Raw genomic sequence first — 15,069 nt, 5'->3', positions numbered from 1 at the left:
ATATATATATATATATATATATATATACCTATCTATCTTCATCGCTCCTCCTTCGCCTACCCCCCCCCTCTCTCTCTATCTCTCTCTCTCTCTATCTTTTCTCTTCTTTATTTTTCTTTAAGGCTTTCTCTCTCTCTCTCTCTCTCTCTCTCTCTCTCTCTCTCTCTCTCTATATATATATATATATATATATATATATATATATATATATATATATATATATATACCCATCTATCTTCATCGCTCCTCCTTCGCCTACCCCCCCCCTCTCTCTCTCTATCTCTCTCTCTCTATCTTTTCTCTTCTTTATTTTTTTAAGGCTCTCTCTCTCTCTCTCTCTCTCTCTCTCTCTCTCTCTCTCTCTCTCTCTCTCTCTGTCATATTTTCCCCCTTTTATCTCTAATTTCTTCTCTCCCTCCATCAGTCTCTGTCTTTGTATTTTCCTCTCTTTATCTCGCTATCATCCTCTTTCATTTCTTCACACTCTGTCTTTCTTTCTTCCCCCCTCCACCTTTGTTCTCCAATGTCCTGTCTTTTCCTTCTCTTTATATAGCTCATCCTCCTCTTTTATTCTGGCACCCTCTCTCTTTCTCCCTTTGTCTGTCCCCCCCCCCCCTCTCTCTCTCTCTCTCTCTATCTCTATCTGACTGCCTTTCTCTCTCTCTCTCTCTCTCTATCTATCTATCTATCTATCTGTCTATCTTTCTCTATGTCTGAGTGGTCTCAAACGCGTTTCATCTGGATATGGTATCAAATACTCCTCTCCTTTCACATTCTCTGACCCATTATTGTTTTTAAAAAAGAAAAAGAAAAAAAAATAACAAAAGGGGACAACGACACAGAAACACCCCACCCCGCGACTGCAACATCATAAATTAAAACCAATCCCTCTCACTCCACCCCCCCCACCCCCCCCCCCCCCCCCCTTAAAAAAACACACACTTCCTGGCCGCCTGTATAATTTAAGAGTTGCCAACCACCGAAGAATTAAAATACATTCGGAAGACCTAAAGTTTTCGTAGTGAGCTTGCTATGGCAATTATGGTAATGATTAGAGATCTTGAGGCGGTGGCGGTGGTGGGAATCATGGATGTAAAGAGAAAGAAGAAGAAGAAGAAGAAGAAGAAGAAGAAGAAGAAGAAGAAGAAGAAGAAGAAGAAGAAGAAGAAGAAGAAGAAGAAGAAGAAGAAGAAGAAGAGGAAGAAGAAGAGGAAGAAGAAGAAGAAGAAGAAGAAGAAGAAGAAGAAGAAGAAGAAGAAGAAGAAGAAGAAGAAGAAGACCACGAAAGAGAGGAATAGATAGAGACGGAGCTAGAGACAACCCGACAGAGGAAACAAAGAAAATGTGAAATAAGGAAGAAGAATGTGCCGCTATGTGGTCTTGTGGTATGACACTCGCTTTCGGATCGGATTGGAAAATCCTGGGTTCGAGCCTCACTCGGCGCATCGTTGAGTCCACTCTTACCGTACTCAGGTTTAAAATAAGTACCAGGCCGTTAACTGCGTTGTTCTGTCTGAAAAAAATGTAATATCGCCTAACAGACATCATGTAGGATGTTAAGTGTTGCTGTTGGCCTGTGACACCCTGTAAAGCGCTTTGAGACTTCGAGCGGATATTGCGCTATATAAAAACTCTCGTTAGTATTTGTGACAATGATAGCAGTGATGTTATTTTTGTTTCGAGGATGAAATGATGGTAGTGGTGATGTCACTGATCAAGAAGCTAGAGTGATAAAGTTGATGGCAATGATGACGCTTTTGTGTGCGCGTATGGTATTGATATTTAAAATGATTGTTTCCTAGAGTGGTGGTGTCTGAGATGATAGTTATGATTTTGCTAGTGATGGCAATAATTGATATGACCATGGTAATGGTAGGTATAATGCTGTGGTGGTGATATTGATTGTGGTGCTGATGATACTTATGATATTGTGCAAATGATGGTGGTAGCGATTCTGATGGTAATGATTATGTTGTAAAAGTGCTTGTGGCAGTGATGGTGATGGTTTTAAAATTGATGTGGATCGACGTGCAATTATTTTTAGGTCTGATAACAATTTCCTTATGGGCTCATTCTTGTAATAGAAATCTTTTAAAAAATGACGCAAAATACATTATACAACAATGTTAAACCAGGCCCATAAGTGGATTCGGATGTCAGACCTGCGTGTTTGTTAACCTACAATGCAGCACAAATCCTTTTGAAATGGTATTATTTTTTCCACTATAACACAATATGTCGAATGCTTGGCAGGTCTGTATAACTCCGTACATAGATACGTTAGTTGTAATAATATCTATTGAAATACCACATTGAGTGGCGATAAGCCAAATTACACATCTGGAATACAACATTTACATACAAAGCTGTTTGAGTACAGAATTATTGAGAAAAATCGTGGATTTATTTTTCTTGTAACCATTGTTTAAAATATATCAAGCTTTTTATGTATATATTTCCGTCTTTTTATTTTTTAATTTTAAACTAAAGTTAGGAATTTGTTTTTGGCCAGTAATCGTAACTTTATCAGACTTATTAGACCCCTACTCAGATGAAAACAACAACCCCAACCCCCCTGACAACATTACCCCTTGTTCTGAGTTTAAGAACATAGGCAAGTTATTGTTCTTTGGCCGAACTGGGCTTTTATGTTCTGTATCATTCTAATTCACCCAGTTTCAACCCGTTGACATTTTAAATCCCAGCCCGTTGACATTCTAACTTCTCGTCAGGGCAAAAGTGGATATCAAATACTTAATAGTATTAGCTAACGAACGAAGTACTGAAAATATTGAGGACTTGGTATTAGTGTCCTTTATTAATCTTTAATATATTGACATCGTCTATGGAGATAAGTTTAAAGGCAAAGTTGTGCTTTCGGCTTTGGAATTAATTTGCGTGTTGTAAAGCCGCCAAATTCCATCCCGTCTATACAATTACGGCTCGTTTACTGCCAATTTGAAAACGCATTGAATTCGCCATGAATTAAATCTATCATTGTGTCATACAGCTAGTCTACTCAAGACTGTACAACTTATAACAACATTTTCTGAAGTTAAAGGACAGGTATCAACATCGTTGAAAAATTTTGGCAAAATTCAAGCTATTATTGATGGCACTCACTGAATTATCAAGATTATTAAAACTGCTTCTTAAGAGATACAGAAATTTGGTGTTTTTTTGCGCTGCTTATACTATTATGACTAATATAATATTTTGACAAATTGAATACTAGCCATTTAAAACAAATAGTTACTGAGTGCTTACCCACTATTATAGATTGAAAAAAAAAATGTAAAAAAGGCAAAACACACGTAGACACACAATAGACACACACACGCACACACACACACACACACACAAATCAAACAAAAGCAGGGAAAATACCAACAAAAGAAAACAAATAAAAAAGAACAACAATAACCGCCCCCCCCCCAAAAAAAAAAAAAACAAAAAAACACAAAAAACAAAACAAAGAAAACTTGCCGAATCTTCCTCTGTGCCTAGCCAACCCAAACTCTCGAGCAGGTATTTGAATGGGATACTTACCAATAGGTGAACACGACAATTGTTCCTTATAAGAAATCAATCACCATTCTGGAATAAAAATCATATCCCAGAAGAAAAAAACAAAAAAAAAAAAAAAAAAAACAAAAAAAAACCACGAAATTAACACACACACACACACACACCTCAAACACAGACACACTTAACTGATTTTTTGACTCACAAACAGAGGAGGTGGGGTTTGTGAAACATTTAAGACGATACGGATATATCATGTAATTACGTGGATTCGAATCCAGCTCAGTAAAAGCAAAAACGGAATATTGCCCAGCTTTAGTGTGAAGGACGAATAGTGCAAGCAACACTGTTTGTCCGTACGTACGGCAACCACGGTTGATGCTATTCGACCTTAAGGACGAATAGGGCTACCCATGTATATATTTCCGTGTTTTTATTTTTCAAATTTTAACTAAAGTTAGAAATATATTTTTGGCCAGTAATCTTAGCTTTATCAGACGCTAGAGACGTTTCTAATATTGATGTTGTTATCTATAGACCCCTACCCAGATCAAAATAACAATCCCAACACCCCTGATAACATAACCCATTGTTCTGAGTTTAAGAACATAGGCAAATTATTGTTCTTAGGCCGAACTGGGCTTTTATGTTCTGTATCATCCTATTTCATCCAGTTTCAACCCGTAGACATTTCAAAGCCCAGCCCGTTGACATTCTAACTTCTCGTCAGGGCAAAAGTGGATACCAAATACTTAATAGTATTAGCTAACGAATGAAGTATTGAAAATATTGAGGACTTGGTATTAGTATTAGTGTCCTTTATTAATCTTTAATATATTTGACATCGTAAATGTAGATTAGATTACATGCAACGTTGTGCTTTCGGCTTTGGAATTAATTTGCGTGTTGTAAAGCCGCTAAATTCCATACCGTCTATACCATTACCTCGTTCACTGCCACTAACTCATTGAATTCTCCGTGAATTAAATCTACAATTCTGTTATACAGCTCGTCTACTCAAGACGGTACAACTTATAACAAAATTTTCTGAAGTTAAAGCACATGTATCGACATTGTTCAAATAAATGAAAAATGTTGGCTAAATTCAAGCCAATATTGATGGCCCTCACTGAATTATCAAGATTATATTATAATATTTTTTTAAAAACTGCTTCTTAAGAGATACGTTGATGTTATTGGGCTGCTTATATTACTATGACTAATATAATATTTTTGACAATTTTAATACTAGTCATTTAAAACAAATAGTTATTGAGTGTTAAACCACTATCATAGATAGAAAACATGTAATAAAGGCAAACCCCCCCCCCCCACACACACACACATACACATAATTTTTTTTTTTTTTTTTTTAAAGAAGAAGAAGAAAAAAATTACCCCCCACCACCAAAAAAGTAAGAAAAGAAAAAAAGAAAAGAATACCTGACGAATCTTCCTCTGTGCCCAACCAACCCAAACTTTCGAGCAGGCATTTGAATAGGATACTTGCCAAAAGGAGAACACGATAATAGTTCCTAATAAGGAAACGATCACCATTCTGGAAAAAAAAATCCCAGAAGAAAACCAACCCCCCCCCCCCAAATAGAAAACAAAAAAAAAACAACCCCTCCCCCCCCCCACACACACACACCTACACACATACACTCAACTGATTATTTGACTCACTAACAAAAAATTTAAGACGATACGGATATATCATGTAATTACGTAGAATCGAATCTATCTCAGTACAAACAGAAACGGAATAGTGCCCAGCTGTAGTGTGAAGTACGAATAGTGCAAGCAACACTATTTGTCCTTACGGACGGCAATGGCGGTTGATGCTATTCGACCTTAAGGACGAATAGGGCTACCCTTATATGGTTATATTATTATGGAAGCAATGTAATTATATCTTGGCCAAGGGAAAAAACATGACACGGGTCAGATTCAAACCCACGCCCTTCCGCGTGGAAGTCCCACACGCTAACCACTCAGCCACCATGCCCCCCCCCCCCTTCCTTCCTCGGTTTAGTTTGTAGTTACGAATCCTATCTAGAGTCCAAACAAAAAATCCGACCAAAACAAAAATATTAAAAAGGAAAAATGACAACACACCTACCAGTATTTATTGGAAACATGTGAACTGGGTGCAGTTCAGTGTAAACAGGAGTTTCAATGTCATCAAAGAAGCTGTCAAACAAGTTTGATCTCACCCCCGCCATGGTTTGAATTTCAGGAATCAGAGAATCTGGTCAGGATAAAAATAGCAATAATATTATTATATCCGTGGGTAATAATACCTTGTGTGTTTGAAGCAATAGCAATGCATACAGAGATTTTTTTTCTGAAATAATTTCCCCTTTCTATATTCAGAATTAAAAAAAAGCATCCGGCAGTTTTCAATCATGATAAGCATTCTTGCCCAGCAACCCAAAAGAAATTGAAGACTTGAAGAAATAATAATAACTTTGTAATCTTGATTTATCATAATTAATTCAATAAACCAAAGATGAATGAAAAGATGGAAATCTACTCACCAGGACATTGGATGTAAAATAGAAAAGAAATCTCCAGTCAATGCATGTGTTGTGAAACGGGCTTCATAGCAGGAAAAGGAAATAAAAATTATCACCAGGAAAACAATAGGGCCAATTTATTGCCAGATGTTTTTAATAGTAGGAACTAATGAAAAAGCAATAAAATTATGTGAACCATAATTTGTACGTTATTTCACGATAATATATGCCTCTTTGTTGAAAGGGGGTCCATTTTGACCCCAAAAGTATCAAATCAGATGTTACAATGCATGCCCTCTATGTTGATAGGGGGGTCAGTTTTGACCCCAAAAGTATCAAATCAGTTATTTCAGTGCTTAGCTTCTTTGTTGGTAGGGGGGTCAATTTTGACCCCAAATGTGTTAAATAGTAATATTTAGGCAGTGCGTCAAATAGGGTTAACTTTATTACTTTATTTTGTGAAAAATAACAATAACAGGGCTTTAAAAAAATTAAAATACTAATCCCCCCCCCCCCCCAAATAATTTAAATCAGCCGTCCATGTCAGGCGATTAAAACCAGGTGTTTCAATGTTCGATCCCCAGTCAAAAGGTTGCTAATTTTATCAAGATCAAGAGGTTTCGAGTACTCACGACATTCCAGGCTCAGGGTCCTTAAAAAAAATACTTTTCATTCAGTTATTGTTATTATCTTTATTATGGCTGACACAGCATGCATCGGCTATACTTTTTCAAAACTTTGGGGGGGGGGGGCTGTTTTTTATATCGGAAAATTGGGTTTTGTATGTTATGTTCATGGAGAGAGAGAGAGAGAGTAATATTTTATAATGATAAGATATCTGTAGTGGTAGTATTATTAGTAGTTTTGAAATGCCTATGATGATGACAATGTGAGATAATTATATTAGTGTTGTTATTTTTATTATATTTTAAAAAATTACGTACGGCTATGTCGTAGTGGTATGACACTCGCTTTTGGACCGGAAGGTCCTGGGCTCGAGCCTCGCTCGGCGCATAGTTGAGCCCTTGGAAAAGGCACTTTGCTCACTTTCTCTCACCGTACTCAGTTGTAAAATGTGTACTTGGCCGTTAACTGCGTTGTCTCTGTCCGAAGAAATTGTAATATCGCCTAACAGATGTTATGTCCCGTTCAACATGCGAAGTGTTGCTGTTATAAACTTTAGCATTGGCATGTATGTGCCTATTTCGCTGTAGTGAATTTAATTTAATTCTTTGTTTTCATTTACAGCTAACATGAAAGAATTCTGTTGACGTTCCTGGTGTCCTGACAATCCATAAAGATGCTGGCTCAAGGGCTATTCTGGCAAGGTGTGTTGAGGCAAACCTTTGCCTGTGGCAAAACTCATCAATCAGCAAACCATCATCTGGGCCAGCAGATCAGTGTCTGCATGCACTTTTTGACAATGGTTAGTAATGTTTTCAAATCTCCATAGCGCCTTTACATTTTGTATTGGTGATCAGTAAAATAAATGCTCATTTTTCTAAATGAAAATGGCAAAGCATCATTTGAATTGAATTACTACTGAATTTATTAACAACGACAGAATATAGTTTGTTGCCAAGAGTTTTGTTCTGTGGATGTAAAACCAATGAAATTTCAAGTGTGTTGGTGTGAATAATGATCATTTTAAAAAAATTGCTATGTCTTTGACAAATGCATTTTATGACAATAATGCCATTTCCAAAAATTGCTAATGAAATGTCCTTTTTTATTTCAATTTTTTCTTCCAGAGCAGGATCAACCCTCTTTGTGTTGACTTTTTCTGTATTGAGGCGAAAGAGATTTTTATTCCAAGGGTTTGGTAAAGCAAATTGCTATTTATTCAGAGCTAGTGCACTATTTAACTGTTTTATTGTCTAAAATAGAATTGATTTTGCAGTTCAACTTGACTAGATATCTAATTTTATAGTGTACGACTTGTCTCTCAAGTAGAATAAAAAAATGAAAAATGAGGATAGCGTGCCATATCATATTTTGAAAAATCATTTAATATATCTAGAAATCATCTGTATAACCTATTGTATACAGTAAATAATTAGGTTTTGTGATTATAATGATGAATTCATAAGGTATGACATCATATTTGACCACAAAATTATTTTATCTCTGGGCGTAAAAAAATCAATTTTACAGCATTTTTTTTTTAATCTAAGGGGTATGGGTTAGTGAACCGATTATAATTTTTTTAGACTTAGATCAATCTACAAAAGAGAGAGAGAGAGAGAGAGAGAGAGAGAGAGAGAGAGAGAGAGAGAGAGAAGAGAATATGTGAGAGAAAGAGAAATACAGAGGGAAAGAAAGACAGAGAGAGAGAGAGAGAGAGAGAGAGAGAGAGAGAGAGAGAGAGAAGAAATGAAAGCGGATGATAGCGAGATAAAGAGAGGAAAATACAAAGGAAGAGACAGGTGGAGGGATAGAAAAAATTAGAGATAAAAGGGGAAAATATGACACAGAGAGAGAGAGAGAGAGAGAGAGAGAGAGAGAGAGAGAGAGAGAGAGAGAGAGAGTATGTGAGAGAAAGAGAAATACAGAGGGAAAGAAAGACTGAGAGAGAGAGAAAGAGAGAGAGAGAGAGAGAGAGAGAGAGAGAGAGAGAGAGAGAGAGAGAGAGAGAGAGAGAGAGAGAGAGTGAAGAAATGAAAGCGGATGATAGCGAGATAAGGAGAGGAAAATACAAAGGAAGAGACAGGTGGAGGGAGAGAAGAAATTAGAGATAAAAGGGGGCAAATATGACAGAGAGAGAGAGAGAGAGAGAGAGAGTGAGAGAGAGAGAGAGGAGAGTATGTGAGAGAAAGAGAAATACGGAGGGAAAGAAAAACACAGAGAGAGAGAGAGAGAGTCGGGGGGGGGGGGGAGGGAGAGAGAGAGAGAAGAGAGTATGTGAGAGAAAGAGAAATACAGAGGGAAAGAAAGACAGACAGAGCGAGAGAGAGAGAGAGAAAGAGAGAGAGAGAGAGAGAGTGTGTGAAGAAATGAAAGCGGATGATAGCGAGATAAAGAGAGGAAAATACAAAGGAAGAGACAGGTGGAGGGAGAGAAGAAATTAGAGATAAAAGGTGGGAAATATGAGAGAGAGAGAGAGAGAGAGAGAGAGAGAGAGAGAGAGAGAGAGAGAGAGAGAGAGAGGAGAGTATGTGAGAGAAAGAGAAATACGGAGGGAAAGAAAAACAGAGAGAGAGAGAGTGGGGGGGGGAGAGAGAGAGAGAGAGAGAAAGAGAGAGAGAGAGAAAGAAAGAAAGAGAGAGAGAGAGAGAGAGATAGAGTGAAGAAATGAAAGCGGAGGATAGCGACATAAAGAGAGGAAAATACAAAGGTTGAGACAGGTGGAGGGAGAGAAGAAATTAGAGATAAAAGGGGGGAAAATATGAGAGAGAGAGAGAGAGAGAGAGAGAGAGAGAGAGAGAGAGAGAGAGAGAGAGAGAATAATATGCTTTTCTTTTACTCATACTCATAACTATGCTTACGTTTCAACCGTCGTTAAAAAAGTGAAGACGTGAAGGACTGAACACTCCGATTTTGTAATTCCAGTTAATTACATAGATAACATGGGCGCACACAAAAAGCCACGGAAGCAGTGACATATATAGGTCACTGTAATAACAATGCGATTTATGGGAGAGCAATAACCTTGAATTTAATACATATAAAATTACGGTGACAAATATAAACAACGGTCTTTCCGTCACTTGCCCTTTACGTATTTCACGCCTACCTCATTTGCATAAGCACTGAAGGTCGGCTAGACACCTTTTAAGAATACGACCTGAAGGACGAATAGACACTCCGGTTTTAGAAATATGATTTTTTTTCTGATCAAAGCATGTGAACACATTCATTTACAAGAGAAGTACATATTATTCTGCTACGCTGTGAACATGTAAATTCTCCACATCTGCTGCAAGTCTTTCTGAATTTTACATCATTTTTTTCTTTGGACATTTTATGGATCTTCCCCTTGTCGTATTCTTCCTCTTCCCGTTGTGCTGTTGATCTTATTCTCCCATCTTGCACTTGTACATTTTGTTCTTGTCCCTTCTTCGTACATATCACCACAAGATTACTTTTCATTTTCTTAGTGAAAAAAAAAAGAATACTCCGGAGGCAGGCTTTTTCAATTTTCTTTGAATGCATGACGTGGTTCTTTTGGATTTTATGAACTTTGTTAGAATTCTTCCTATATGTGGAATTTTGTTCTTATTCCAAGCAGTGCATTCCTCCACAAATAATGTATTTTGGAAGTTGCCGACTTCTATTGTTTCTTCAGCTTCATCTACCTCAGATTCAGAATCGGTGGCATCTATTTCTGGATCTGGCTGCAGCAGAATCAGTGGCATTTCTTCATCAGTGATGCTTTCATTTGAAGAGCTTGTATCATTCCCATTCCAATGAAATGGTGAAATACCGCCGGTGTCTGAAGGATTAGAAGAAAATTATGTTGGGAAGGAACACACAACTGGAAATGGCGATGGAAGAGAGAGAGAGAGAGGGAGAGAGAGAGAGAGAGAGAGAGAGAAAGAGAGAGAGAGAGAGAGAGATATAGAGAGAGAGAGGGGGGGAAAGGGGGGGAGTATTTTGGGGACGAGAGTATATTATTATTATTTTGAAAACTTTATTTTACTGGAATCTCCAATTGACAATTATTGTCATTTAGAAATAAAGGAAAACATCAAATATGAAAGTATCTGAGAGTAATGTAACAATGTAATTTTCTCGTTGTCTTCATGGATTTGCTGTGATATGCTGAAAGTCACATCCAACGAGTCAGATAAAAGAGGTATAACTGTTCGATTTTTCATCTAAAAAAAAAAACGGCTTTTACTCTGAAGTCTTTGCAGCCAATAAATCCAAAAATTGATGAGTTGTTTAATATTATTAATTTTTACCTTCATCATTATCATCATGGGGGAAAATCATCCATTACCTGGAACTCGATTTGCAACAGGTCATCTTTATCTTGCATTATTAATTGCTGATATTCTGTCAATTCACTGATTAAAGATAAGCTCATATTACACCAACTTAATATTTATTTTACTATTTCATACAATAGAAACATACTTTATAATGCTGTTACTGTTTGGAGAAATGACATTCTAACACTCAGAATTGAAACTCAGATTCTCATTGGAGATCAGCATAATATTTTTCATGAAAGGTATCATGGGAGTGAAGAGAAATAACTTTAAACACACAACAAAACAAAAAGAAAACAAACAAAAAACCCCACTTTATCCCGTTGTAACTAGCCAACAATGCAAACATTTAGATTTCATATGATGCCTGTTATTAACTCCGAGCTAACAATCATTACACAGATGAATGTAATAGGTACCATTCAGTTTTAAATGAATAGTAGGTGACATACCTTCCTCATGCACTGGGGTTGCCCCAGCAGACTGCAACTCAATGTATATCTGATTGAGCATTCAAACTACCAAGGATGTTACACTTTCTCCATTCGTCGTGGTTTAGGTCCAATGCAACATAATTTAGACCACGCAGCGGATGGCTGAAAATCATTTTAAAAAACACCCAGCAACATACAAATCATTTAGTTAGCAAATTCAAAAGCAATAATATCAATACAATATGACTGAAACATAATTTAAACATTTAAGCTAATTTAGTTCACCTAGAGATTGAATAACGGTACAAGAAAATAAATCACTTGTCATAAGAAGTTACAAACAAATCTGTGGTTAGGTAGGGTACACACAAGAATAAAAGATAATCGAGAAGCGAAAGTAAGGCAAGTATTGGAAGAAACATTAAATTGAATATTAGCGCTTTCCTTTATCAATTTTTGTTTCATCATTTCATATTTGGCGATTCATTCTAGCTGGTACTACAATCATAAAATTAACGATACTATCAATTCATTTTTCGTTACATAGGATAAGTGTCAGAATAATCTTCATACATCACACATCTAATGAAAAAAAGTAATGAGTTAGTACTTACTTGGATGTTTCTTGATTAGAGTTGATGAAAAAGTAGGTAACTGAAACTGGCGCTCATCATATTGGACAGCAAACAGGAAACAAAATTACCAAGTCAATTATTGTAGATGCCATCTACTAGTAAGTTGTGGATCATATTGACACGACTATGTCACTAAATAAATAGATGCATAATGTCACAACAAAAACAACAAAATGATGCAAACTTATATTGCCTATATGCATTTAATGAGAAAATATGATTTTAACTGAATTTTCCATAGTAAAATCATGGGGGATAAATGGCCCTCAAATAAGAAATAAATAGGACTTTCTAGTATTTTACTATGTGCAAGTCATGGGGGCCAAATGGACCCCAAATCAGAAAATAGGACTTTCTAGTATTTAACTCTTTGCAAGTCATGGGGACCAAATGGACCCCAAATCAGGAAATAGGACTTTCTAGTATTTTCTCTTTGCAAGTCATGGGGGCCAAATGGACCCCAAATCAGGAAATAGGACTTTCTATTTTAGTATGAAAATAGGGTTAAGTTAACTGCTAATCATCATGCCTGGTGGAACATTCCAGGAACATTCCTTTGAAATAAATGATGTAAACCCTTGTTCAAAAACAATATCAGCAAACAAACAAACAAAAAATGTAATAAATTGAATAACAATTTATCTCGGCTTGAGATTACAGTTAAACAGTGAGTGAAAATAAAAAGAAAACATAATAATACTGGTCAAAAGTTGCATAATTTCTCAAATCAGTGTAAAAGATAAAACATAATATTATTGGACAAAAGTCGCATATTTCTAAAATCAGTGGCTAAGAGAATGCATAATAATACTGGATTAAAGTGTCAATGAAATCAGATTGTTGCACATTTGAGTTCATGAGATAACAATGTCACCAAAGTTGACAGGGAATGAGATAATTCCACTTGTTCTGTTTGTTGTCCCTTGGCGGATCGGCGGAGGAAGAACATAACGAACATCATTGAGGGGAAGGCTTGCAGACTCTCCACTAAGTGCAAAGGTGTGTTGTTTTCCAACTCGTTTGAGAAATTGCACTTGGATGTCATCATCTACGTCCGGACCCTCCAGGACTTCTGCGATGTAGTGTCGTGCTGTTTTCTTTGTTGCAAACTGAGCAATGATGAAGTCACCTGACTTGACCATGGCAACATTTGTCAGTTCAACAGTTGGGTTCTCATCGTCAGCTTGGGATGGATCCACCTCACATTGAATCGCACAACACAGCTCTTCAATATCAAGGTCTTCCGAGTCTGAATCCTGTGTCAGCTGAAAAATGGATTTTCTTGCTTTTGATTTTGGCATTTGGGATTTCTTTTCTTTTAAGGCTTTCATTGCTGCCAATGTATTTCTGAAGGGTGAAGCTGTTAAAATTGTGGTCTCCTTCCGTCTCCTGGAGTAAGCAGTCTTTCGGGGCCCTTCTTTTGGCACAGGTTGGATCTCATCAGGTGAAACAAAGGAGCCACCTACAGTGTCTCTTGTAAGCATGCCTTTTGGAGTCGAAGGCTGATCAGATGATGGCTCCCCTGAAGGTCCAGCGATTGGAGTTGGAGAAGCAGATTGAACAATGTCCAAATCGCCAGTGACCATCTCAGTTGCGATTGGAGTTGGAGAAGCAGATTGAACAATGTCCAAATCGCCAGTGACCATCTCATTTTCTGGCGGTTGTTCGGTTGTACAAGTTGTTGTTTCTGATGTGACATCAAGGGAATGCGGTCCATCTGTTTCAGGTTCATCATCAGTGAACATATAGCGAACGAACTCTTCCTGAAATTCTGGGTCCGGCCTGTCTGTGACATCGCTTGGGGCAAAATCCACGTCGGAAAAGAGTTCTGTATTGTAGGGATAAATCCCAGTGCTCTTGAAGCCAGCAGTGATGTTACGTTGTGTGAAGGCCAGAGAATGGGCTTCCGTCGTGAGTTCTGGAATGTCATATATTGTCACAGTTTTTCCTGGATGTGTCCTTTGCCAATTGTCCATAGCCTTATTGAATGCTGTCTTGAACGGCCCAAAACAAGACTTGTCAAGGGGCTGAAGTTTGTGGCTTGTGTGTGGGGGTATAGTGAGAAGAACAATCCCACTTTCCCAAAGAAACATGTAATTCATGGTTGTCTAGAATCAGCAGTATCTTTCTTTCCTTGCTGCACCTTGTCTGGTGAGCGAGATAGTCAAGGTAGTCCAGAAACAGAGCTTCATTAATCCATCCACCATTTCTTGCTCTGCCGATTGAGCCATTGGGTGCACCACGCAAAAAGAATCCTTTAAAGTGTACCCTTGGAAAGATGTACATGGGAGGGATGACAGACCCAGATGAACTTATAAGTTATTGTATAGACCAGTATGACAAGTTATCCCCTTTCTGCAGAAGTGATAGATCCAACTTGTTTTATCCCAATCTCTGATACCACATGACCTGGGTCCTGAACAGTGTGGACACCAGTTTCGTCCAAGTTGAAAATGTCGTTTGCTGAAAATTTGTAGCAATCCATAACAGTGGCAAGGTTTTGATAGAATTCGCCCACTGTGTGGCGATTAAAGGCACTTGCTCTAGCCAAAGAAGTGGCTTCTGGTGACCTGAGTGTTAGCCCATTTCTGTTCTTCAAGGACAACCGGAAATCTTGCCCTGCCTTTTTGTTTCTCTCCCATGAAGATGGCATGCTGACACTGTTTGCGATGGCAAATTTGTATGCTAACTCAAGCACCTTCTCCTTCCACAGACCATGGAACATTCTTGCTAGATGCTTAATATGTTTTGCAAGATCACGTTCCATGTCCAATGTAAATGTCATGTTCACGATTCTACAATTCACATAGCCAAAACTAGCCTCTGGGTCGGCATTCCGTTTTTCAATAAACCTTTTTAATGTCATTCGGTTTATGCGGAAGTCCTTTGCCGCAGTTCGTAAGCTCGCGCCATCTTTCACACGCTGATGCGCCCGTTCAAGAACGTCAATTGCTGCGCCTCTTGTGCTCTTCCGTGTGTAGATTCGAGGCATGGCAATACTGCAGAGAAAGAGAGAGAGAAA

The 15,069-nt window shown here is 37.7% G+C and overlaps 2 long non-coding RNA genes across 2 annotated transcripts; one reads left to right on the top strand and one right to left on the bottom strand.

The window, feature by feature from the left end:
- Nucleotides 1-4,968: 4,968 nt before the first annotated feature.
- LOC144964407 (uncharacterized) lies at nucleotides 4,969-6,152 on the bottom strand. Its single transcript, XR_013643830.1, has 3 exons — nucleotides 6,066-6,152; nucleotides 5,648-5,776; nucleotides 4,969-5,030 (listed from the first exon to the last, which is right to left on the bottom strand). It is a non-coding gene; the product is annotated as an uncharacterized LOC144964407 (long non-coding RNA).
- A 656-nt stretch (nucleotides 6,153-6,808) lies between these two features.
- Nucleotides 6,809-10,426, top strand: LOC144974873 (uncharacterized). The gene is made up of 3 exons (XR_013645828.1): nucleotides 6,809-7,470; nucleotides 7,796-7,866; nucleotides 10,330-10,426. It is a non-coding gene; the product is annotated as an uncharacterized LOC144974873 (long non-coding RNA).
- The last annotated feature ends 4,643 nt before the right edge of the window (nucleotides 10,427-15,069 follow it).

This window comes from Berghia stephanieae, chromosome 1, assembly GCF_034508935.2.
Source record: "Berghia stephanieae isolate SIO BIC M18660-M18661 chromosome 1, UCSD_Bste_1.3, whole genome shotgun sequence".
Lineage (NCBI taxonomy): Eukaryota > Metazoa > Mollusca > Gastropoda > Nudibranchia > Aeolidiidae > Berghia > Berghia stephanieae.
This window is presented reverse-complemented; position numbering and strand designations above follow the sequence as displayed.